This window comes from Dasypus novemcinctus, chromosome 4 (genome assembly GCF_030445035.2).
Source record: "Dasypus novemcinctus isolate mDasNov1 chromosome 4, mDasNov1.1.hap2, whole genome shotgun sequence".
Classification (NCBI taxonomy): Eukaryota; Metazoa; Chordata; class Mammalia; order Cingulata; family Dasypodidae; genus Dasypus; species Dasypus novemcinctus.
The window spans coordinates 29028453-29052014 of NC_080676.1; the positions used below are offsets into that span (position 1 = coordinate 29028453).

At 41.4% G+C, this 23562-nt stretch overlaps 1 long non-coding RNA gene and 1 other non-coding gene across 3 annotated transcripts in view; both read right to left on the minus strand.

Moving 5' to 3' along the window:
• Positions 1–23562, minus strand: part of LOC139438868 (uncharacterized) — a 51742-nt gene that overhangs the window by 17749 nt on the left and 10431 nt on the right. The gene's annotated exons all lie outside the window — the stretch shown is intronic.
• LOC111763194 (U6 spliceosomal RNA) lies at positions 12004–12107 on the minus strand. The gene has a single exon (XR_002796110.1). It is a non-coding gene; the product is annotated as a U6 spliceosomal RNA (small nuclear RNA).

Consider the following 23562-nt stretch of genomic DNA (forward strand, 5'->3'; position numbering starts at 1 on the left):
ACATTGCTTAAATGTACAAGCAATCTTAATTTTCAAAATTTTGTTTATTAAATGTGTGGAGTCAATAAATTGAGCATTGCCCGAAATACAAAGAACAGTGAGCGTTCCTTTCCACAGAGAGTCCCTTAAATATAAAGAATGTAATAACCTTTTTAGTTTTGTATTGCAGATATTTGTGAGGGTTAGATGAACTAAGGTCTATAAAGCAGGATATAAACCTCTTTAAATGAATACTCAGCTTTTATTTTCTTTTTCTTTCCAGATGGTGAAGAGCTGTTTGGCCAGTTGTGGGTGCTGGGTATGAGGGCTACTTTCCTCAGGGCTAAGGGGCCACATACGTGGTTCTATTCATTGAGTCTTGAAGATTAGATTATTGGGTTTGATCAAGAACAAACATCCCCTACCTTTGAGAATTGGACAACATGTCAGTTGCTAACACTTGGGGCTTGGATTTGAAAGGACAGTTGAGAGTCTTCACAATAAGTCAACCACAGATATGGTGAGGTGAGAAGAGACCAAGGCTTTGGTTTGGAAGATAAAAGGGATAATGGCCAGAAACTGAGAAAGACCAGGAAAGCTAGGAGAAGCCAAACATCCTGAAACTGGAAGAGTGATCCTTGAACAGAAGTCTTGGCCTAGAGGTGGCCTCAAGTGGGTGAAGTGGGAACTGCTTTCCAGGAGCCACAACGTATCAGAGCCCTAGTGGGGTGACTCCCTGGGCATTGCATTATGGGGATTTCATCTTCTTTTAGTTACTATGAAGCCCAAATCTGAAAAGGAAGTCCTGGCACTAGTAGCATCAACAATCATAGCCTTATAATGTGTTTAATATTTGGCAGAGCAAGTTCATCCTTGTTACTCTCTTCAAATAAAGTTGTCTTTTCCACGAAGAAAAACCAATTTAAGAAAAGGAGTAAATTCAGAAAAAGGGGGAATCTGAGAAAAGCCCTACCTGGAGTGCTTTTGGGAGGAATGTACTAGTTGGTTGATCTTCATTTCCTAGACAACCAGTCCAAAGGATATTGCATGAAAAGCAAGTAGGAACCATTTTCTTTGTCTATTAGGGTAGATAAACATTTAAGGGCATGTATACGTTAGCCAAAGGGGTGCTGATGCAAAGTACCAGAAATCTGTTGGTTTTTATAAAGGGTATTTATTTGGGATAAAAGCTTCTAGCTACAAGGCCCTAAAGAGTCCAACTCAAGGTTATTTCCTTACCAAAATCTGCTGCCATGTGTTGAAGCAAGATGGCAAGCAATGTATGCCTGTGAGGGTTCAACCTTTCTCTTCCTCATTAAGCTCCGTGGGTTCAGCTTCTTCCCATCTCAGCTGTAGACTGGCATAAGGCTCATTTCTTTCTGGGCTCAGGTGCTCTGGTCTCTTCATAAGGTCAGCTGTAAACTATTAGGCCCGTCTCTCTTCCCGGGCTGCAGGATCCTCTGTGTATCTACTTCTGTGTCCTTGATTGAGCGTCTGTTTATATAAGCCCAACAAGGGGGCAAGGACTCAATCCTGCATGCCCTAATGTCCAGGTTGAATCAAAGCCCTAATCTTCATTTAATCAGGTGAACGTAAAACCTTTGAATTTAAATCAGTCAGAGGGTCTCATGCCCAGAGGAACAGACCAGTTTACAAACATTAGAATCTCTTTTTAGAATTCATAAATAATATCAAACTGCCACAGGGGATTTTTGACTAGATCCTTGGGACAAGGGAAGGATCACTAGCAGCAGAAAAATTTAGCAAGTTCAGTGTATTAGTTTCCTAGGTGGGTGGTTTAAAATGTATTGCCTCGGTTCTGAAGCTGGAAGTAAGACATCCACGTGCTGTCAGGGCCATGAGCCATTGAAACCTGCAGGGAAAAATCCTTGCTTGCCTCTTCTAGTTTCTGGTATTTTCCAGCAGTCCTTGGCTTCCTTGACTTGTAGATGTATCACTCCAATCTCTGCCTTCTCTGCCCTATCTGTGTCTCTTCTCCTCTTCTTATAAGGACACTGGTCATACTGGGTTGAGGGCCTACCCTACTCCAGAATGATCTCATTTAATTTAATTACTGCCAACTGCAATAACCCTATTTCCAAGTAAGGTCACATTCTGAGGTACTGGGGGTCAGGACTTCAATAACTGTTTTGGAAGACACCATTCAACCCATCACTGTTAATCTTTACTGGATTGCTGAACATTTGCCTAATGATTAAACTGTCCAGTCAAGGTAACTGAATCCCCTTTGATAGTAGAAGTCTGTGATTATTATCTTTCTTTTTGAAGGACAGATACAGTTGAATTCAAAATAATCAAAATACTATAAATTCTAGAGAATAATATATGAGGGAAAGCCTTTACTGTGTTTGGGATAGAAATTTGCATGCTGCTTGTAACTGAGGTTCTTCTGTGAATTCCCAAAAGAAAAAGATTATGCTTTTGAACTAATTCATTCCTGTTTGTGTGAGAACCTTTTGATTGGACTATGTTAGTGAGCCATGACTCAGGGTGATTTTCCACTAAACAGAGACACAGAGGGAGGTGCATAGGAAAAGAGAGCTCTGCCATTTTTGATTCTGCCATGTGAGAGAGGACTCAAGAATTACTAGCAGCCAAAGCTTAAACACGAAGCCCCCAAGAGGCTGAGCCCATGGAGCAGGTCGAGGCTGAGGAGACGAGCCCTAACATATGCCTAACTGTTATGTGACAGGACACCAGGATCACCAGTAGCTGACTTGGGTTAGAAAGCACTTCTGATGGTGCCTTGATTTTGGATATTTAACAACTTTGGAACTGTGAGCTTTTACTCCAAATAAATCCTCTTTATAAAAGCCAACCCATTTCTGGTACTTTGCCTCAGCAGCCCTGTAACAAAGACACCAATTATACCCTGAACTGGGTGAGTGGGGAGTGAACCCAGATATTGTATTTAAGAAGGAGAGTAGAGCACTCTGCCATTCATTCATGCATCGGGCATTTATGGAGCATCTCGGATGTACCCGTGCCAGGCAGTAGGAAATAACGTGTTGAGCAAAACAGATGTGGACCTGACCCTTGTGGAGTTGGCAGTCGGATGGGGGAGGAAGACACTAATCAAATAATCATACACACATACATACATAATTGCATCTTGAGATAAATTCTTGAGGGAAATGTACGTCGTGCTGGGATAGGTAAACTAGTGTGAGGTGGGTCAGGGAAGTTTATCGAAGAATAGACTTTGCAGCTGAGACCTGAAGTATGAGTTTGGGACCTTGAGGCAAAGGGTCAGGGTGGGCAGAGAGTACTGGGTGGAGGCAACAGCCTGTACGGAGCTCTGTGGTGGGAAGGTGCCCTCCCGCGATGCTTGGGCAGCTTACAGAAGGCTGGTGTTCAGAACAGGAAGGAGAGTACAAGATGGCAGTGGAGGAGTGGTGGGATTCTGAAGCCTCTGATTGGATTCTGGCCATTTAAATGGTCAAGCTGAAGAGTCACATCATAAGACTGTGTCTTGCAAAGAACCCTCTGGCTATATGTACCATGAACATATGGAGACAGGCATGAGAGGATGCTGGTAGCCCGGTGAGGAGGGCAGTATGGTAACACTTGGCTCTCAGAGAGGTTTTGTTTCTTTTTCCCACCCAGGGAGGGGCATGCCAGGTTACATGATACATCGTAAAAATGACCTTTCCCAGGAAGTCAGTTCCCTGGGCCCATGGTAGGGCTTTGAGGGGCTTCTTAGGTTTCAAAGCACCCCAGGAGCACTCACTATTGTTATTATTACTGACTCGAGGGGAGACTTAACTTATAAATACCACGTCCTCAGTTCTCTCCATCCCACATGCTTCTTAGCAGTGGCCTGGTTGGATTCTCTCCAACCCTAACTCCACTCTGCCTGAGAACATGATCTACAGAGCCCAAGAGGCCCTGGGCTATTCTTGGGTAACATTAATATTTTATGAAATACATATTTATTTTCCTTTTATTAACCTGCAGAACTTTTACTTGCATCATTTGGGGATTAATTATGAAATTTTGGGAACTATTCATGTAAACTGATGTGCTGTCCTTCAAATGTTAATTGTGAGAAGTGAAGATATTTTTCTCTGGTGGAGCTATTATTATTTTTGGTCACAAATAATATGGTACCAACCTTCTGGGAATTAGAGCTAATTTTAAGGGATCTTAGTAAGATTTAGGACTACGTGTATCACTACATCTTGGATTCTGCAATCAAAATAGTTCATTTGGGGAGAAAAGTATTTGAGAAATACTTTGTTTTTCTTTAATTAGGGAGAGAGACTCTTATCTTATCAAAAGATAGTAAGTGCCTATGTGTTGGAAGAGCCCAACAATGGAAGGTGGAGCTTAATGTGTGGGAAGCACATTAGGGTCTTTCCTTACATGCCCTTTGCATGTCATAGGCAACCCATCTGAGAGGGCCTCCATTTGCACCTGCTCTGCTTCCTCTGTGGGTCACTGATGGGCTACTCTCCCTTCCTTAGGGGCCTTTCAGAGTGGGTCATGGGTATCCTTTCAAAGGTGATGGTCTGGGCAGAGTTAAGAGCCAGCCTTGAAAGAAAATTAGTCAGATGAAGATGTTGAGAGGAGGTGGGTCCTTTGTTTCGGAGCACAAGCCAGACTGCATCCAGTTGTCCAGCTGTTTCTGACCTAAGCCCATCTTTCTGGGGTGGCAAGAAGCTTGGAAATGACATGCATTCTGTGGCTGACCCTCTCCTCATAATTTAAGCTGTACCATGTGACATTCGTGGTGTTTGTATAAGCCTTTCACTTGGGACTGTATATCTAACTATACGGCAGCATTGTCCAGTGGAACTTTCTGTGGTGATGGAAATGTATAATGTCTGCATTACCCAATATTGTAGCCACTAGCCATATAGTGGCTATGAGTATCAGAAAGGTGGTAGTCTAGTTTGCTAAAAGCTGCTGGGAGCAATATACCAGAAATGTACTTGCTTTTTTAATGGGAATTTGTTAGGGTAAAAGCTTACAGATCTGAGGCTGAGAAAAATGTCTAAATCAAAGCATTAGGCAAAGCTCTCTGCTACTGGTGATTTTGGTCTCCTCTGACGTGGCAGGGCACAATGGTGGCATCTGACAGTCTCAATCTCTGCCTTTTCCTCCAGGCCTCACTGCTTTCAGCTTTGGGCTTCTCCTTTGGTGGCTTTAATCTCTCCCAGGTTCATCAACTTCTGGAGGCTTCTCTGTCTCTGAGGCTTTTTTTCTGTGTCTGCAGCTCTTTATCCATCTGTTTATACAGGACTCCAGTAGGAGGATTAAGACCCACCCTGGGTCATGTCCTAGTAAAATGATCTAATCAAAAGGAAGGTCCTTAACTGAATCTAATCAAAGGTCCCATCTACAATAGGTTTACATGCACAGGAATGGATTATCTTTAGGAACAGGATGATTAACACCATGTATTAGTATTGTATATTTGTTATAGCTCATGAGAGAATGCTTTCATATTTGTACTTTTAACCACAATCTATCATCTACCACATGGATAGCCGTGTTATACAGTCCCATACCTTGTACCATCCATTCAAAACGTACATTCAGTGACTCTCACTTTTATCACAGAGCTGTGTAGTCATTGTCTCAGTAAGTTTTTGAATGTTTTTCTTAGTCCAAAAGAAAAAAATCTCATGCCCCCCTATTATTGATTATTAGCATTGATATAGTACCTTATTTGACATTGATGCATGAATATTAGAATATTGTTGTCAACTATAGTCTGTAAGTTATATTAATTATATTTCCCCTTGCATCATCATATTCTTACCACTTTGTAATAGTGACTTACATTTGTTCTAGTTTATAGAAGTACATTCTTGTATTTGTACAATTAACCACACTCCTCATCCACAACCATCTTCACTATGTTATTCAGTCCCTAGATTATTCTCTACCTTTCTTGCAAATGACATTTACATCCCTAGACTACCCCTTTCAGTCAGTCACATTTATAAAACAGCTGTGTTAGCTGTACTTACTATAATGTGTTACCACCATCTCTATCCATTTCCATTGACTTTTTACAGTCAAGCTAATTAGAAATTCTAGGGAGCTCTGGGAAGATGGCACCAGAGTAGGCAGGCAGTGTTCAGCTCTCTCCCAAAAACAATGGAGAAAGGGCCAGAATCTGTCCAAGGGATCTGGTTTGTGGGTCACCAGACCAGGATGGTGCTAGCACTTAGGAGAGTGAGGGACACAGAGATGAAGAACCTGAACAAAAACTGTGAGTTACCAAACCTCATGGAGGCTGGGAAGGGCACCCAACCCCTGCCTTCTTTGTGCACAAACTAGATAAAACCCCTGGCCCTCTGCAGATGACTGAGAGTGGAACAGATGTTGTTTTAGTCAGCCAAAGGGGTGCTCATACAAAGTACCAGAAATCTGTTAGCTTTTATAAAGGGTATTTATTTGGGGTAAAAGCTTGCCATTTTTTGGCCCTAAAGAGTCCAACTCAGGTACTTTTTCACCAAAGTCTGTTGCCATGTGTTGAAGCAAGATGGCAGGTGATGTCTGTAAGGGTCCAGCCTTCCTCTTTCCTCTTAAAGTCCCATGGGTCCAGCTTCTTCCCATCTCAGCTGTGGGCTGGCTTAGGCCTCCTCTCTCTTCCCAGGGCTTGTTTCTTTCTGGGCTCAGATGCTCAGGGCTGTGGTCTCTTCAGCTGCAAACTATCAGGCAAATGGTTCATCTCTCTTCCCAGGGCCTCTGCTGTGTCTATGGAGCCTCCTGTCTTCCTTTGTGTGTCGTTTCTGTGTTCTTGGTTGAATGTCCAATTACATAGCCCACCAAGGGGGCAGGAACTCAACCCTGCATGCCCTAATGACATGGTCATGGGAATTTCCTCCTGTCAGCCTTCATGTTACTCAAATGTGGCCAGTCTCGAAGCCAAACTCAGCATGTAAATGCAATACCTTCCCCCCAGCGTGGGACATGACACCCGGGGATGAGCCTCCCTGGCAACGAGGGACCACTATCAACTACCAACTGATGATGCAACTGGAAAAGGACCTTATATGGAAGGTTCAATGCGGATCAGCAGAATATCCATGTCTACATAAAATAACATGACTTTAAAATGCTGTTTGACCTAAAGTAAGGGGGAAATGGAAAGGAGAAATGAGTTTATATGGCTACGAGTTTCTAAAAAAGAGTCTGGAGGCTGGCAGAAGGATTGCCCTCATGCACAACTGAGCAGAGTCAGAGAGACAGATAAAGCAGATACAACCCCCAGATATTGGTTCCTTTGAAGGCTAAAGAGACCCATGGGAGTTATGGTCATGGCCGATGGGGTTAACTACCAGGTCAGATGGCCCCTCTTTGGAAATGGTGTTTATGTGTGATGAATCTGGACTCAGATGGGATCTCCCTTCATAAGACTTTCATGCTAATGTGCTGGAGGTGCAGTTAATGTTGGGGTTTAAGATATATTTAGGGGATTTGAATCTCTGGACTGACAATGTGATAGCCAGGTCCTGAGCCTCAACAGACTCCAGCACCTACAATCTGATTTATTGGACTTACCACACTCAGCTAAGATGGAGTTGAAGAAGGACAACCACCACACCATGGAGCCTAGAATGATTACAACTGAAAATTGGAGGATTGCATCCAGCATCCATGTGGAATCTGAGCCTCCTCTTGACATAGAGGTGCAATGGACACAACCAATCCAATGCCCACATAGAAGAGGTGGCATTGGATTGGGAAAACTGGACATGGTGGATGATGGGTATGGGGAAAGGCAGGAAGAGATGAGAGGTGGAGGCGTCTTTGGGACATGGAGCTGCCCTGGATGGTGCTTCAGAGGTAATCACCGGACATTGTAAATCCTCACAGGGCCCACTGGATGGAATGGAGGAGAGTATGGGCCATGATGTGGACCATTGTCTATGAGGTGCAGAGGTGCCCAAAGATGTACTTACCAAATCCAATGGATGTGTCATGATGATGGGAACGAGTGTTGTTGGGGGGGGAGAGGGGGGGTGGGGGGGTGGGGTTGAATGGGACCTCACATATATATTTTTAATGTAATATTATTACAAAGTCAATAAAAAATTAAAAAAAAAATGACATGGTCAAATCAAAGCCCTACTCTTGATTTAATTAAGTAAACCTAGAACCTTTGAATTTAAATCAAAGGGTATCATGCTCAGAGGAACTGACCGGTTTATAAACATAAGCTATATCTCCTTTTGGAATTCATAAATAATATCAAACTGCCACAGATATCTTCCTCCTTCATAAGAGTGAGGGTGCAGCAGAGGGTGGAGAGGGTTTCTCTTCAGTGAATTTGGCCAGCAGAGCCCCCTTTGAATCTTGGCTCTGGCCAGACCAGAAACATGGGCAAGCAGAGTTTGAAAGAAACAACTTCATGGAAATGTTCGCCAATGAGTGCCATCTGCTTGCTGGCCAGGAAACTGCAAGGAGAAAAACTGCTTTTAGGTCTCTCTTAGTCCAAATTCCTGGGAGAAAATCTGCACCCCATTAATGAGTTCCTGGCCTGATTTTGATACTTAAGCTGGGCAATTTTAAAGACTCAGAATAAGTTGAACCAAAAATCAAAGAAGAGACTTGGGGGAAAAAATACACTAGCAAGAGAGAGAAATTGACCATCAGAGTAAATTCACCAGATGCCTATACATCAGCAAAAAATTACAAGCCATTCTAGGAAACAAGAAGAGATGGCCCAAAGGAACAAACCAAATATTCTGACAAGATACAGACTTTAAGACAACTAAGCAATGATAATGACACAAATCTCCTAAATCAATTCAATGAATTGAAGAAAAATATTACTAAAGATATAAAAGATATTAAGAAGACACTGGGTGAGCATAAAGCTTGCAAAGAAAAGTAACAGAGTTTATGGGAATGAAAGGCACAATAGATTAGATTAAAAATACATTAGAGGGCAGTGGACTTGGCCCAGTGGATAAGGCATCCGTCTACCAAATGGGAGGTCCGCGGTTCAAACCCTGGGCCTCCTTGACCTGTGGAGCTGGCCCATGTGCAGTGCTGATGCGCGCAAGGAGTGTCGTGCCATGCAGGCGTGTCCCCAGCGTAGGGGAGCCCCATGCACAAGGAGTGCACCCCGTGAGGAGAGCTGCCCAGTGCAAAAGAAAGTGCAGCCTGCCCAGGAATGGTGCCACCCACACGGAGAGCTGACGCAGCAAGATGACGCAACAAAAAGAAACACAGATTCCTGTGCTGCTGACAACAACAGAAGCAGACAAAGAAGAACACACAGCAAAGGGACACAGAGAACAGACAACTGGGGTGGGGCTGGGGAAGGGGAGAGAAATAAATAAAAATAAAAATCTTAAAAAATACATTAGAGGCACATAGCAGATTTGAATTGATCAAAAACAGAATTAGTGATATTGAGGACAGAATATCTGAATTTGAAAAGACAGGAAAACAGAAAGAGAAAAGAATGGGAAAAATGGAACAGGGTCTCAGGGAATTGAATGAGAATGTAAAACACACAAGCATAAACCTTATTTATGTCCCAGACGGAGAAGAGAATGGAAAAGCGACAGAAAGAATATTTGGTGAAATAATGACCAAAAATTTCCCAAACCTTATGAAAGACATAAATATCAATATCCAAGAAGGACAATGCACCCCAAACAGAATAAATCCAAATAAACCTACTCCAAGACATCTACTATTCAGAATGACAAATATCAGAGATAAAGAAAGGTTTCTGAAAGCAACAAGAGAAAAGTAAAGCATCACATACAAGAGAACTTCGATAAGTATATGTGCCAATCTCTCATCAGAAGCACAGAGGCAAGACAAAAGTGGTATGATGTATTTAAGGTACTGAAAGAGAAAAACTGATGGCCAAGACTTCTGTATCTGGCAAAACTGTCCTTCAAAAATGAGGGTGAGTTTAAAGTCTTCTAAGACAAACAAAAACTGAGGGAGTATCTTACCAAAAGACCAGAATTACAAGAGATACTGAAGGGAGTGGTGCAGCCTGAAAGGAAAAAACAAGGGTGAAAGACTTGGAGAAGAGTGTAGAAATTTATCCTTAGGAAGGGTAAATTAAAGGGCAAAGAGATAGACAATAGTAAGATATGACAACAGAAAGCCAAAGAATAAAATGAATGAAGTAAGTAATCCCTTTATAGTAATAACATTGAATGTTAATGGCTTGAATTCTCCAATCAAAAGACAGAGACTAATAGAATGAATAAAAAATACGCATCATCTACATGCTGTCTACAAGAGATTCACCTCAGATGTAAGGACACAACCAGTTTGAAAGTGAAAGTTTTGAAAAAGGTATTCCACACAAATAGTAACCAAAAAAAGATTTGGAGTAACGATAATAATATCAGACAAAATAGATTTTAAATGCAAAACTATTATAAGGGATGAAGAAGGTCATTATATATTAATAGCAGTGACAATTTAGCAAGAAGAAATACCTATAGTAAATATTTATACATTGCCTCAGTGCCCCAAGATATATGAGGCATGCTCTGATAAAGCTGAAGGGAGAAATAGGGTCTCTACAATAATAGTTGGAGACTTCGATACACCAGTCTCAGCATGGGATAGAACATCTGGACAGAGGGTGAATAAAGAAATAGAAAACTTGAATAACATGATAAATGAACTAGACCTAACAGAGATTTATAGAACATTACCCCCCAAAACAGCAGGATATATGTTCTTCTTCAGGTTAGACCATATACCACATATTTTGGATCACAAGGCAGGTCTCAATAAATTAAATAAGATTGAAATTATACAAAACATTTTCTCTGATCATAATGGAATGAAGCTGAAAATCAATAATGGATGGAAAAAGGGAAAATTCTTAAATATATGGAGATTTAATAATACACTCTTAAGTGATCAATGGGTCGAAGAAGAAATTGCAAGAGAATTTAGGAACCCTTATGAAAGACATAAATATCAATATGCAAGAAGGACAACAGACCCCAAACAGAATAAATCCAAATAAACCTACTCAGAGACATCTACTATTCAGAATGACAATATTAGAGATAAAGAGAGGAATCTTCTTTTTTTAAGGTTGTGAAGGAATTTCGTTAATTAGGTTACAGTTGAGAGGACAGAATCTAATACACTTGACTAGAGCAGAGCATCTCAAACTTTATTATGCATACTAATTACCTGGATATCATGTTAAAATGCAGATTCTGTTTCAGTGGGTCTGGCGTGGGGCCTGAGACTCTGACTTTCTAACAACCTCCCAGGTGATGCTGGTGCTGCAGGTACGTGGACCATGTTGGCAAGTGGCTAGACCACCCTGTATCAGCCCTATCTTTAAAGAGTCTTTTAGTGAGAAGGCAAAAAGGATGAGTGGCCCTGCCCTCAATTTGCTGAGTTGGAGCCATGTCTATAAAAAGAGATGATCCTGAAAGCAGCAAGACTGATAGAATGGATAAAAAAAATATGAGCCATCTATATGCTTCCAAGAAGAGATTGACCTCAGATATAAGGACACCTCTGAAAGCTAAAAGGTATTCCAAGCAAATAGTAACCAAAAAAGATTTGGAGTAGTGATACTAATATCAGACAAAATAGATTTTAAATGCAAAACTGTTATAAGTGATGAAGAAGGTCATTATATATTAATAAAAAGGGCAATTCACTGAGAAGAAATAACTATAATAAATATTTATGCTTCTAACCTGGGTGCCCCAAGGTATGTGAGGCACACACTGTCAAAGTTGATGGGAGAAATAGGGTCTCTACAGTAATAGTTGGAGACTTCAATACGCCAGTCTCCTCATTGGATAGAACATCTGGACAGAGGATAAATAAGGAAACAGAGCTTGAATAATATCATAAATGAACTAGACCTAACACACATTTATAGAGCAATTTAGAATGGTCTTTTAAAATTTATCGGGACCTGTCTTGTGACCCAACATATGGTCTAACCTGGAGAATGATCCATGAGTGCTTGAAAAGAATATATATCCTGCTGTTTGGGGGCACGATATTTTATACATGTCTGTTAGGAACATTATGGAACACTTCATGAATTTGTGTTTCATCCTTGCACAGGGGCCACACTAATCTTCTCTGCATCATTTCAATTTTAGTATATGTGCTCACTGTATCGCTTTTAAACCAACTAAACCTTTCCACCAACTAATGAATCAAGCCCTTTCCTTGACCCCACAGCATCCTCCAGGTACAACTTATGTTCTTTCTTCTCTATCACAGACAGGGTTTATGATTATAGACAGTTTTCTACAATCACTGAATACTTCCTCATACCTGCTCCCTCAACCCCTGACACCTGGCTTCCCATCACGTCGCTGAAACTGCTCTCATCAAAGTCACCACTACTGCTAAATCCAACATAGACTTCCCATCCCTATTTTACTTGATCTCTCTGCAGCGCTGCACAACGTAGTCCACTGCCACCACCAACTCCCTCCTCCCTTTCTTCCATGAGTCCACGCTCCTGGTTTTCCTCCCACCTCTCTGGCTGCTCCCGCTCAGTCTATGCTATGGATTCCACTTCTACGATCTTGCTTTAAATATTGGTGCTTCTCGGGGTTTTGCCCTAAAGCCTTGTTTTCTCTTCTCCTTCTACATGTTTTCATTCACTTCCATGGCTTTCAGTACCATCTTTAAGCTGATGGCTTTCAAATCCCTGTCTGTAGCCCAGATTCTCAGCTAAGATCCAGACCTAAATATACCACCATTTAATGAACGTCTAACTACACTTGGATATCATCCTACAGGTTAATGAAATTCAACAGGTTCACACTGAAACAATTGTCTTCCCACCCTCTCTAAAGCTGCTCTTCCTCTGTGAGCTCTAGTTCACCTCCCTATTGCCAATAGTTCATTCCAGAAGGCTGAAGCTTGATCTTAACTCCCTCCTCTCTGTCACCCATCATATGCACTCTCCAACTTTTGTAAATTCTACCCCACTCTTGAATTCTGCTGTTTCTTTTTATCTCCTCTGCCATTCTGCTGGCCTAAAGTACCCTCTGATATTTCTTAAATGCAAATCTGATAGTATTTGGTTGACTTTTGTATTGGTGACCAAATGGTTACTGAGTGTGACATTCTTCCCATCTACCCATCTTCAGTGTGAACAAAACACTTGGAAAGGATTCTAGGGAATTTTCAGCCAGTTTTGGGGAGGTCGTGCCTTCCTGTACCAGGTCATCATTCAGTGTGGGTTCAGGTCCCACAATAACTTCTTTCTTCTGCTCAGTCCGTGGTCATCACTTTGAGTTTTCCTTTTTTATTTATTTTTTTATTTTAAGATTTATTTTTTATTTATTTCTCTCCCCTTCCCCCCCCCTCCCTGAGTTGTCTTCTCTCTGTGTCCATTCACTGTGTGTTCTTCTGTGACAGCTTCTATCCTATTTAGCGGCACTGGGAATCTGCATTTCTTTTTGTTGCATCATCTCGTTGTGTCAGCTCTCCGTGTGTGTGGTGCCATTCCTGGACAGGCTGCACTTTCTTTGGCGCTGGGCGGCTCTCCTTATGAGGTGCACTCCTTGCGCATGGGGCTCCCCTACACGGGGGACACCCCTGCGTGGCAGGGCACTCCTTGCATACATCAGCACTGCATGTGGGCCAGCTCTACACGAGGCAAGGACGCACCGGCGTTTGTGGTAGGTGGACTTCCATGTGGTAGGCGGATGCCCTATCCATTGGCCAAGTTCACTTCCCTGAATTTTCCTTTATTCAAGGTGCACCTCAAACACGTTGCTGTCTCCTTGACAGCAAGGAGTGCCTTGCATATTATAGGTGCCCATTTCATATATAACATACTAGTTCATTAAGTCCTTCAGTGAACCAGAAAGAAGTGCAAGGGCCAACCAGTGTTGTTTCTAACATCTGCTAAGCATTCGCAATGTAGGAGAAATAATGGGTTTGCTCAAACATATCTTGAGTTCTGGGAAGTTCAGTGTACTGAATGCTGGGTCACTAGTGAAGCCACTTGACTCTTCATGTTGCTAAGAAATTTAGACCAAGTAACTTAGTGAATAGACTCTGCACTAATATCCCCATGATTCAGCATCTTAGCGTCTGCTCCAGCCCCTTCCCTAAAGGATATAACACTTTTGGCTTAGGGAAAAAAGGAAAAAACAAAGTTCAAATGAAGTTCGTTGTTTGTGTTTGTGTGCTTCCTTAGAGCTTACACTTGGCAATCCTCAAGAGAAAACTTTGGCTGAACCCTATGAACTAGGGGGAAAGATCACAAATATCTGGGCTTTGTTAACCAGAAAAACACCCTGTGGTCTAATGAATTATCATTTCACACATAGTTGTCCCCATCAGAGAAACAAAAATCTCATTTTGAACTGGCTCAGCTGCTTCTTCTGGATGCTCCATTCATGTTTCCAAATAATATGATTCTGTATTGATTTTTCAGATTTAGATATAAGCTCTTTCCTCCTTTGAAAGATGAGGATTTAGCACCCTTGTTTCCCCCATTCCTCCCATGTAGTTATGTCTTAATTTTTATTAAGTCAATATTCAAAGTTGACATTGTTGTGATTATTCAAATATTTTTCCCAGCTAAGATGTGAAGGGTATACTGATAATATTGCCTTTGTTATGCAACTTTTTCCTTCTGGAATTCAAAATTATCTTATGCTTTGACTTGCTTAAGTTTTCTTTGAACCTATACCTAATTCTTGCATCTCATTGCCAGAAGTGTGAATCTTTTCTTAGTAGTTTGAACACATTTGGTAATCTAATGACTAAAACAGTTTTAAACACCACTCCCCCCTGGAGGCCTCTGGCCACTTGCTTTGATCTGTCATCCAACCCTCCTGTTTTAGTTTGCCAAAGGGCTGTTGGTGCAAAGTACCAGAAATCTGTTGGCTCTTACAATGGGAATTTTTATTTGGGGTAAAACTTACAGCTCCAAGGTCATGAAATGTCCAAATTGAGGCATTAGCAGAGATGCTTTCTCACCAAAGTCAGCTATTGTTGATACTGGCATTGTTACCACATGGTGAAGCAAGATGGCTGCCAAGCTCTGCCATGGTCTCTGCCTTTCCCTCCAGAATCTACCGTCTCTTGGGGCTCAGCTGTGAGCAATCAAGTATAAGGCTTGTCTCTTTCTGGGTCTCAGCTCTTTGAACCTCTCAGAGACTTCTGTTTTCCTGCAGTTCTCTCTCTGACATGGCAGAATCAAACACGGCAGTTCCCTTTCCCTGTGTCTGGGGCTCCCTTTATATCCAACCCAGTGAGAGGGTAGAGACTCAACATGATTCATGCCCCACTGATATAATCCAGTCAAATGGGTCCCACATCCACAGGAATGGATTCGTTTAAAGCATAATCTTTTGCCTTCTTCGAGTCACAAAGGTCAAACTGTCACACCTCTTTTGCTGGATTCCTGTTTCTTGAATGCTATGTTTCCCTTTGCTTGGTTTACTCCTCGTTTTAGTAGAGTATATCCTCCAGTAACTTCCAATAAAGCACTTGAATTCTATTGGATTTTTTTCCTGTTTTTATTTTATTTTAAATCTGAGAGCTAAATTTTGTTATCTGAATGGTCCTGTTTTTTTTCCCTTATAGGTATAATTATTTATTATTACTTCTCTGTTTTTTTAATGGCCACCTGTCTAGAGGGTGTAAGATGGTATCTCATTGTGGTTGCGATTTGCATTTCCCTAATAGCTAGTGATGTTGAGCATTTTTTCATGTACTTTTTAGCCATTTGTACTTCTTCTTTGGAGAAGTGCCTCTCCAAATCATTCGCCATTTTAAAAATGAGTTGTTTGTCTTTTTATTTTTGAAGTGTAGGTTTCTTTATATATGCTGGATATCAGGCCTCTATCATATATATGCTTACCAAATATTTTCTCTCATTGAGTAGGCTATTTTTCACTTTCTTGACAAACTCCTTTGAGGTTCAAATTTTTTAATCTTGAGGAGGTCCCATTTATCTATTTTTTCTTTCATTGCTCATGCTTTGGGTGTAAAGTTCATGAAGCCATTTCCTAATACAAGATCCTCTAGATGCTTCACTACATTATCTTCCAAGATCTTTATGGTCTTGCCTCTTATATTTAGATTTTTTTAAAAAAGATTTATTTATTTATTTATTCCCCCCCCTCCACCCGCCCTGGTTGTCTGTTCTCTGAGTCTGTTTGCTGTGTCTTCTTCTTTGTCTGCTTCTGTTGTTGTCAGCAGCAGCGGCACGGGAGTCTGTGTTTCTTTTTGTTGAGTCATCTTGTTATGTCAGCTCTCGGTGTGTGGCGCCATTCCTGGGCAGGCTGCACTTTCTTTCATGCTGGGCGGCTCTCCTTATGGGGCGCACTCCTTGCGCATAGGGCTCACCTACATGGGGGACACCCCTGTGTGGCAGGGCACTCCTTGTGCATCAGCACTGCGCATGGGCCAGCTCCACACGGGTCAAGGAGGCCTGGGGTTTGATAAGGTGTGAGATGATGTTCCTCTCTCATTTTTTGGATATGGATATCCAGTACTCCAGGCAACATTTGTTGAAGAGATCATTCTCTCCCAGTTTAGCGGACTTGGTGACCTTGTTGAATATCAGTTGACTGTATATGTGGGGATCTATATCAGAACTCTCAGTTCAGTTCCATTGGTCACTGTGCCTATCCTTGTTCCAATACCATGCAGTTTTGACCACTGTAGCTTTGTAGTATGTTTTAAAGCCAGGTAGTGTGATTCCTCCAATTTCATTTTTCTTTTTTCAGTTTGTATTTGGCTATTCAGTGCCCCTTGTCTTCCAGATAAATTTCATAGTTAGCTTTTCCAATTCAATAAAAAATGCTGTGGTAATTTTTTGTTTGGATTGCATTCAATCTGTAAATCAGTTTGGGTAGGATAGACATCTTAATGATGTTTAGTCTTCCTATCCATGACCAGGGAATATTCTTCCATTTATTTAGATCTTCTTTGATTTCCTTTAATAGGGTTGTGTAGTTTTCTGCATACAAGTCATTTACATCTTTAGTTAAATTTATTCCTACGTACTTGATTCTTTTAGTTGCTATTGTAAATGAGATTTTTTTCCTTGATTTCCTCCTCAGTTTGTTCATTATTAATGTACAGAAATGCTACTGATTTTTTCACATTGATCGTATACCTGGAGCAGGGGAGTTTTGACAAGGTTGGAGAGAGGCTGGGTTGGGAAACTTAGGGGATAGGGCTGGCTGGGGTGGAAATATCTTAATATAACACTTGGGTTCTGGGGTGCAGGAAGGACTGAAGAAGAAGAGATGGCATAGGTAGGCTGCTCATCTCTCTTCGTCAGCTTTCCCACCTGGCCTTCTGGTTTCTGGACAGTGAGTCTCCATCCCTTGTAAAATCTTCTCTGAATATCATGCCTCTCCCTGCATGTTCATTTTTGTCATCTGCTGCTCATCACTCATTCCTACTTCTCCATCTTCTACACAAGGTGCTCCTTTCTGGGGTCCACAACACCTTCTATGCATCTCTCTTGCTGTGTTTATCATGCTGTCCTCTAATATTCTAATTTCTTGTACATCACCAGTACTGTGCTGTGAACTGAGGAGCAGGACCTGTCCTCTTTATCCCAGTAAATAAGAAACCTCAGGAAGGTTTGTTGAATGGATGAATGAATAAACTCTCCAGCCCTAACTGGTCCTGGGACCTTGTCTAAGAGTCTCCCCAACCCAAGGCCAGCAGTATCCTTGCTGACCCCTCTGTTACCCAGCTTTCCAGGGAGCCCTTGGCACTTCTGATGCTAAAGACATTGTCCTCTGCTCTGTTCCCCAGCACCCTGCTCTGCTCCCTTGGCCTCACCATGAACTAAGTCAACATCTGGAATGCTATGCTTCACTTCTATGTAACTTGAATAGTTAGTTCTCTTAACATAACCTCCCAGTTCTCTTTCCCTCCTCTCTTCCATTAAGCGCTTTCCTTTCACCATCAATTTGACAAGACCTTTCAGCTAGAAAGTGGCAAGACCAAGATTTGGATCCAGACCCCAAAGCCCAATTCCCTGCTCATTCTATTAACAGTGTAACTGAGCAGGCTTCTCAGCCTGTGTTCTGGACACTGTCCCTGCTCTCCCTCCCCCATCAGTTCTTTGCTCTCTTTCCTACATTTTAAGTTGCTCTTTCTCCATGAAGAGAGCTGCTCCTGCCACTTAACATATCATTTAAACAGCTCCCATTTTAACCCTCTTCCATTCAATGACCAAAAGTTCCTTTTTAAACACTGTTCTATCTTTTCATCTCATACCCAAATTTCTTTAAAAATTTCTTTATTAGTCAGGGTTCTCCAGGGAAACAATGTCAATATTATGAGATTTTTAAATAAGAATTCTCTCACATGACTGTGAGGATGCGTAAGCCCAACTTCTGTAGGGCAGTCTGCAAGCTGGGAACTCTGATGAAGGTCCCTGATGAATCCCCTGGAGAAGTTGTCTGGCTGAAGTGGAGATAGAAATTATTCTTCTGACTGCTGAAATCATCACTTCTTCCTTTAAGCATGGGTTCTTAACAAAGGGTCCATGAGCTTGAATTGAAATTCAAAAAAACATTATTCTTGGGGGACGTGTTGGTGCAGGTGTGATATATTTATTAAATAATACACAGCATAGTGTGGACTTAGTAAGGGGTCCATGGTTTTCACCTGACTGACAACGGGATCCATGGAACAAAAAGGTCAAGAACCCCTGCTTTAAGGCCTTCCACTGATTGGCTGAGATGTCTCTTATTGTTGAAGGCCATCTCTTCAGTTGATTGTGGATGTAATGAGCCATAGAGCTCAATCAACTTACTGATGATTTAAATTTACAAAATATCCTAAGAGTAATAACCAGACCAGTGCTTGCTTGACCAAACAACCAGATACCATAACCTAGCCAAGTTGACTCATGAATGTAACCATCACCACTTCCTAATTCTCTTTCTCTTGGACACTGTCCCTGGTTGTCTTCCCTTTCTGCTTTTCCATGTTTCCGTGGCTGGCCAACTGTTCCTCTGGGTGACACATTCGTTCTATGGGGGTTAGTGCACTCAATCAGATTCCAGCCAAGTTTTCCTGGTTTGAGAGCTATTGGTCTTTTCAAGGTGACATTGCAGCATTTTGTTATGATCTGGAAGGTGTTAATTTTATGGATTGGTGAGGAGAGGTGGGAAGAGGTATGGGAGGAGGGGGAGATGCTTAAAATGATGAAGGTTTATGACCTCATCTCTCACATACTAGCTAAAAAAGTTGACCTATACAAAGTGAGAATATAAGGCTGAGTTACTTGGGAGCATGAGGATGGCACAGTTAGAATGAACATTTGGTTTCTAGTTTGCCCATATCTTTTCCAATTTCCTGAGCATCAATAGAACATCAATGACCACTGCTTCATACTCTGTCAATGCTGGGTTAAATCACCTTACTTTTCTGTAAGCACTAGAATTATGGGAAGGTAAAATGACTTCTTTCCTCCTAGTCAGAGGGTGGCTGAAGGCCAGCTTAGACAGATATAGTGCTTTGTTACTCAATATTAATAGTTGCAAGCATTAGGAAATGCTAGTTGCATCTTTGTCCTCCTTGTACTGTCAATTATCCATTATTATTATCATTTCTTTTTCTTTTTTTGCAAGACCAATAATCATTTATTGTTAAATAGCTTAGAAGTGGAAGAAATGATTGTGGTCAATATATGAATGAAGATTGTGAAGGCCATGATATAAATTAATTTGCAGGGCTTTTCTTTTTTTTTTAAACGTTCTCCCTTTTTTTCCTTTAGAGTGGTCCGTGAACATCAATCACTGTTTGGTGCTTGATTCTAGCAAGTCTTTGGCTTCATTTATTTTGGTTGCTAAGTTAGAAGATCCACCTTTATCCGGGTGATTCAAAATCATGATTCTTCTGTCAGCTGTTCTAATCTTGGCTTTGTCAGCAGATGGGCTTATACCTAAAATAAGACTGGCTTCTCGCCTACTCATTTTCTGTTCAAATCCTCCTTTATAGTAGCATGAAAAGCTAGGAGTTGAAATCTTCTTTGCAGTTTCTGTGATTACTTGTCCTAGAGGTTTCCAGATCTGATATGCATAGCGACCTGCAAATGCGAAAGCGGCAACACCCAGTCCTACAACTATCAAATTTCTTGCCAGTCTGTGGTCCATGTGGGCTTCGGGCAGGTTAGCGGAGGGCAGCGTACACTGGGCGTGGCGCAGCCCGTCGCTGGTGGCAGACACGTGGCGCCCCGCCGCCATGGCTATCATTATGTTCTTTCTTAACAGCAAGTGTGGCATCTTCTTGTCTGATTCAAGCAGAGCATGATTTTTAACACACGTATTTGTTCTAGTAAGTCACAGCTGGGCTGTGAATCAGAAGCAAATAATGTAAATTATTATTATCCTCTCAGCACCCAAAATTTCAAATGAGCTGTCAACCCAGACATGTTGATGAGAATACACATATTGAAAAGTGTTATTTCTTGTATTTAACAAACTATTTTTTTTACTTCACAGGAAAATGTTTTCCTTTCTTAAGTGAAAGAAAATTCCCTGGTATTTGTTACCCAGTTAATGTGTTTTGGTGAAAATCTTCCCCAATTAAATGAGAAGCAAAATGTGAAAACTCCCTTCCCTTTTTCTGGAGTATTTGTTTTTTCTTTTCATTTTCTAGGTCAGTTGTGAAACTGCTAAATTAAATATACAAAATTATTTTTTCCACAATCCTTTGATGTTTATTATTTGAGTTGAAATGCCCCACATATCCCAATGAATATTCTTGTTCATCACAAAACTTCCTCATGCAATAATCAAGGAAATAATCAGGTTTCAAATCCCAACATCAATGTGTTCATTTCATAGATGTCCTCCATACTTAGATCCCAGTTCTGCCCATTCTAATACATCTCTCATGTGGCTCTGGAATTGTATGAATGAGGAGTAATCATGGAGCTGATAAGTTTGATGGAAATGAGTTAAGCAGGCAACAGTGTGAAAAGAACCAGACGATACGCTTTTCCAGGAAGGAAGAAGTCTTTACTCCCTAATGAGTTTCCTATGGCTGCTATAAAAAATTAGCACACACTTTGAGCCTAAAGAACAGAAACCTAGTATCTGGAGGTCAGAAGGGATCTCACTGGTCTAAAACCAAGATGTCGGCAGGAGAGCGTTCTACCTGGAGGCTCTAGGGGAGATTCCAGTTCTTTGCCTTGTCCAGTTTCTCAAGTCTGCCTGTATTCCTTGCCTCGTGGTCCTCTTCTAGCCAATAATCGCTTCTCTCTGACTTCTACTTCCATTGTCACAGCGCTTTTTCTGACCCTGACCCTCTTGCATCCTACTTTCCCTTATAAGCACCCTTGAGATTACATGGGGCTCAAGCAGATAATCCAGAATAATCTCCCTGAGGTGTAAGGTCAAAACTATCCAAGGCATTATAGGGAATTAAGCAATTAGATAACAAGAAATTTGGACCCCAAAATGTCAGTGGTATGACTTCTCAAAGGACAGAAATATTTGTTAAATTGGTACACCTGGTTACATTTAGAGCCAAGGAAACTTTGCTGTGTTTGGAGTCACTGACATGATTTCTCTTTTCTCTGGTTGGAAATGCAGTTCTTGTGATCCTTCCATTGTAAAATTACATACCTGCTAGATCTCTATAAGATTACCTGATTCAGGCCTCCATCTCTACTCCGCCAGCGAGCCGTTCATTTCTAAGCCATCTACTGCTCACCTCTCAGCACGTGGAGAGTTTGCTATTTTTCCTCTTAAATCTGTGAAACCCAGAACTGAAGGGAATGCCTTAACCAGTGTCTATGAGAGCTACTGGGACTGAAGAAATAGAAGCAGACAGTAGTCTATGGCAAGTTGATGCAGGAAAGAGGGAACATGCTCGACCTGTGATTTGAAGAGCTGGCAGAGAGCAACGACGGGGGCCACAGGAACATAATCCCCCACCTCCATCCCAAGAACCCTTGGTATTCTGAAGGGACTTGGGGATCTTCCCACATGGCTGGAGATATGGTCGGGGCCTGTGTCCCTGTCCAAAGGAACTGAAAGAAGCTAGAAGATGGTTGGCGAGAGGGGCTCTGAGGGAGACTGGGTGACCCACAGGGCAGGATTAGGGGACTGGGTGTGTGTGTGGCTGTGATATTCAGGAGGGACCCGTGGATCATGTAACAACCCCCTGGGATTCCATGAGATAGCAAGTGGCCAAATGAGACTAACTCATTTTGACCAATTGAGTTTGGGCATTGTGGACTGATTGATGCTTTTATAATCTGGAAGTGGGGCCTGGTATTGGAGTAAAGAGCTGCTGAGATCTAGAACATTTGGGCTGCACAAGTCATTCTGTCCATCTAAGGCTTCAGTTTCTGAGAGGAAGAAGCTGGATTATTAAATGACAGCAAAAGTTTCTTTAACCTTTGACACTCAAGAATTGCAGGATATAAAATTTCTAGATCCCAGTGTCCTTTCCAATTTGGCCAGCACCATTAGAAAAACTATTATTTGATTAGTCTCTTTTCACATTTAGACTCTCACCTCAAGGTATCTGGCTATTAACATTTAAGGGGAAACACAGACACATCAAGTGCTTAATTGGCTGAATCCTTTGCCCTTCCTTTTTCTTTTTAATAAGAAGGGAGTTTAAGAAAGGAAAAATAAACACACACATATTTCACAACTGGCAATTTTCAGTAACCAAAAGTCCCATAACATGCCAGAGTCCCAGGGTCCCCAATCTCCCGTAATGCGCTGAGCAATAATCAGGAAATTTTCCCATGTGTATTTTCTTCTTGCAGTACAAAGTAGTTTTCAAAGGCTGCAGTGCAAGAACAAAAGACAAGCACTGCATATTGTGGCTGCTGAAGTAAATTTGAAGTGGAAGGCTAAAGCTGGGTGATGGAACTGAAGATTATTAAGAGTGTATGTAGTAAAGTAATTTCCTGTTCCTAGAAAAGGGGATTCTAAAGCAGAGATTATGACCCACAATTTTTCTGAGAAGGCAATGAGTGGTGTGGGGGCCAGGGTAGAGAACAGTCTGAAAACAAGCGAGAGAACTAAATTATCCTCATGGGACATTAGCTTTCAGGACAGAAACTAGTGGTGACACACCAGAACCCAGCCATGTGCTTCTGCCAGGGGAGGGAGCCAGCAGGCTTTTTCTTTTTTTTACTTTTTTTTTTAATTAAAAAAAAATTTATTGAAGTAAATCACTCACACATGAACATACACAGACAATAAGTGCATAGTAATAGTTGTGTACTTACAAAACAAACATACATAGTATCATACAGGACTCTCATAACTCATCCTACCAAACAATACCTTGCATTGTTGTTAAACATTTTGAACTAATGGTTAAAGAGCATTGTCAAAATATGACTACTAACCAAAGTATTTTCCCCCAACCCACCCTATTATTATTATCCTTATGTCATTTATATATGAACATACATATACAATAAGTGTGTAGTAAAAGTTGTGGACTTACAAAGCAAATATGCATAACATTATACAGGGGTCCTATACGTCAACTCTCCACCAACACCTTGCATGGTCACAAGACATTTGTTACAGATTATGAAAGAGTATTGTCCTTATATTTGGTGTATTTATCTCCCAACCCACCATATTA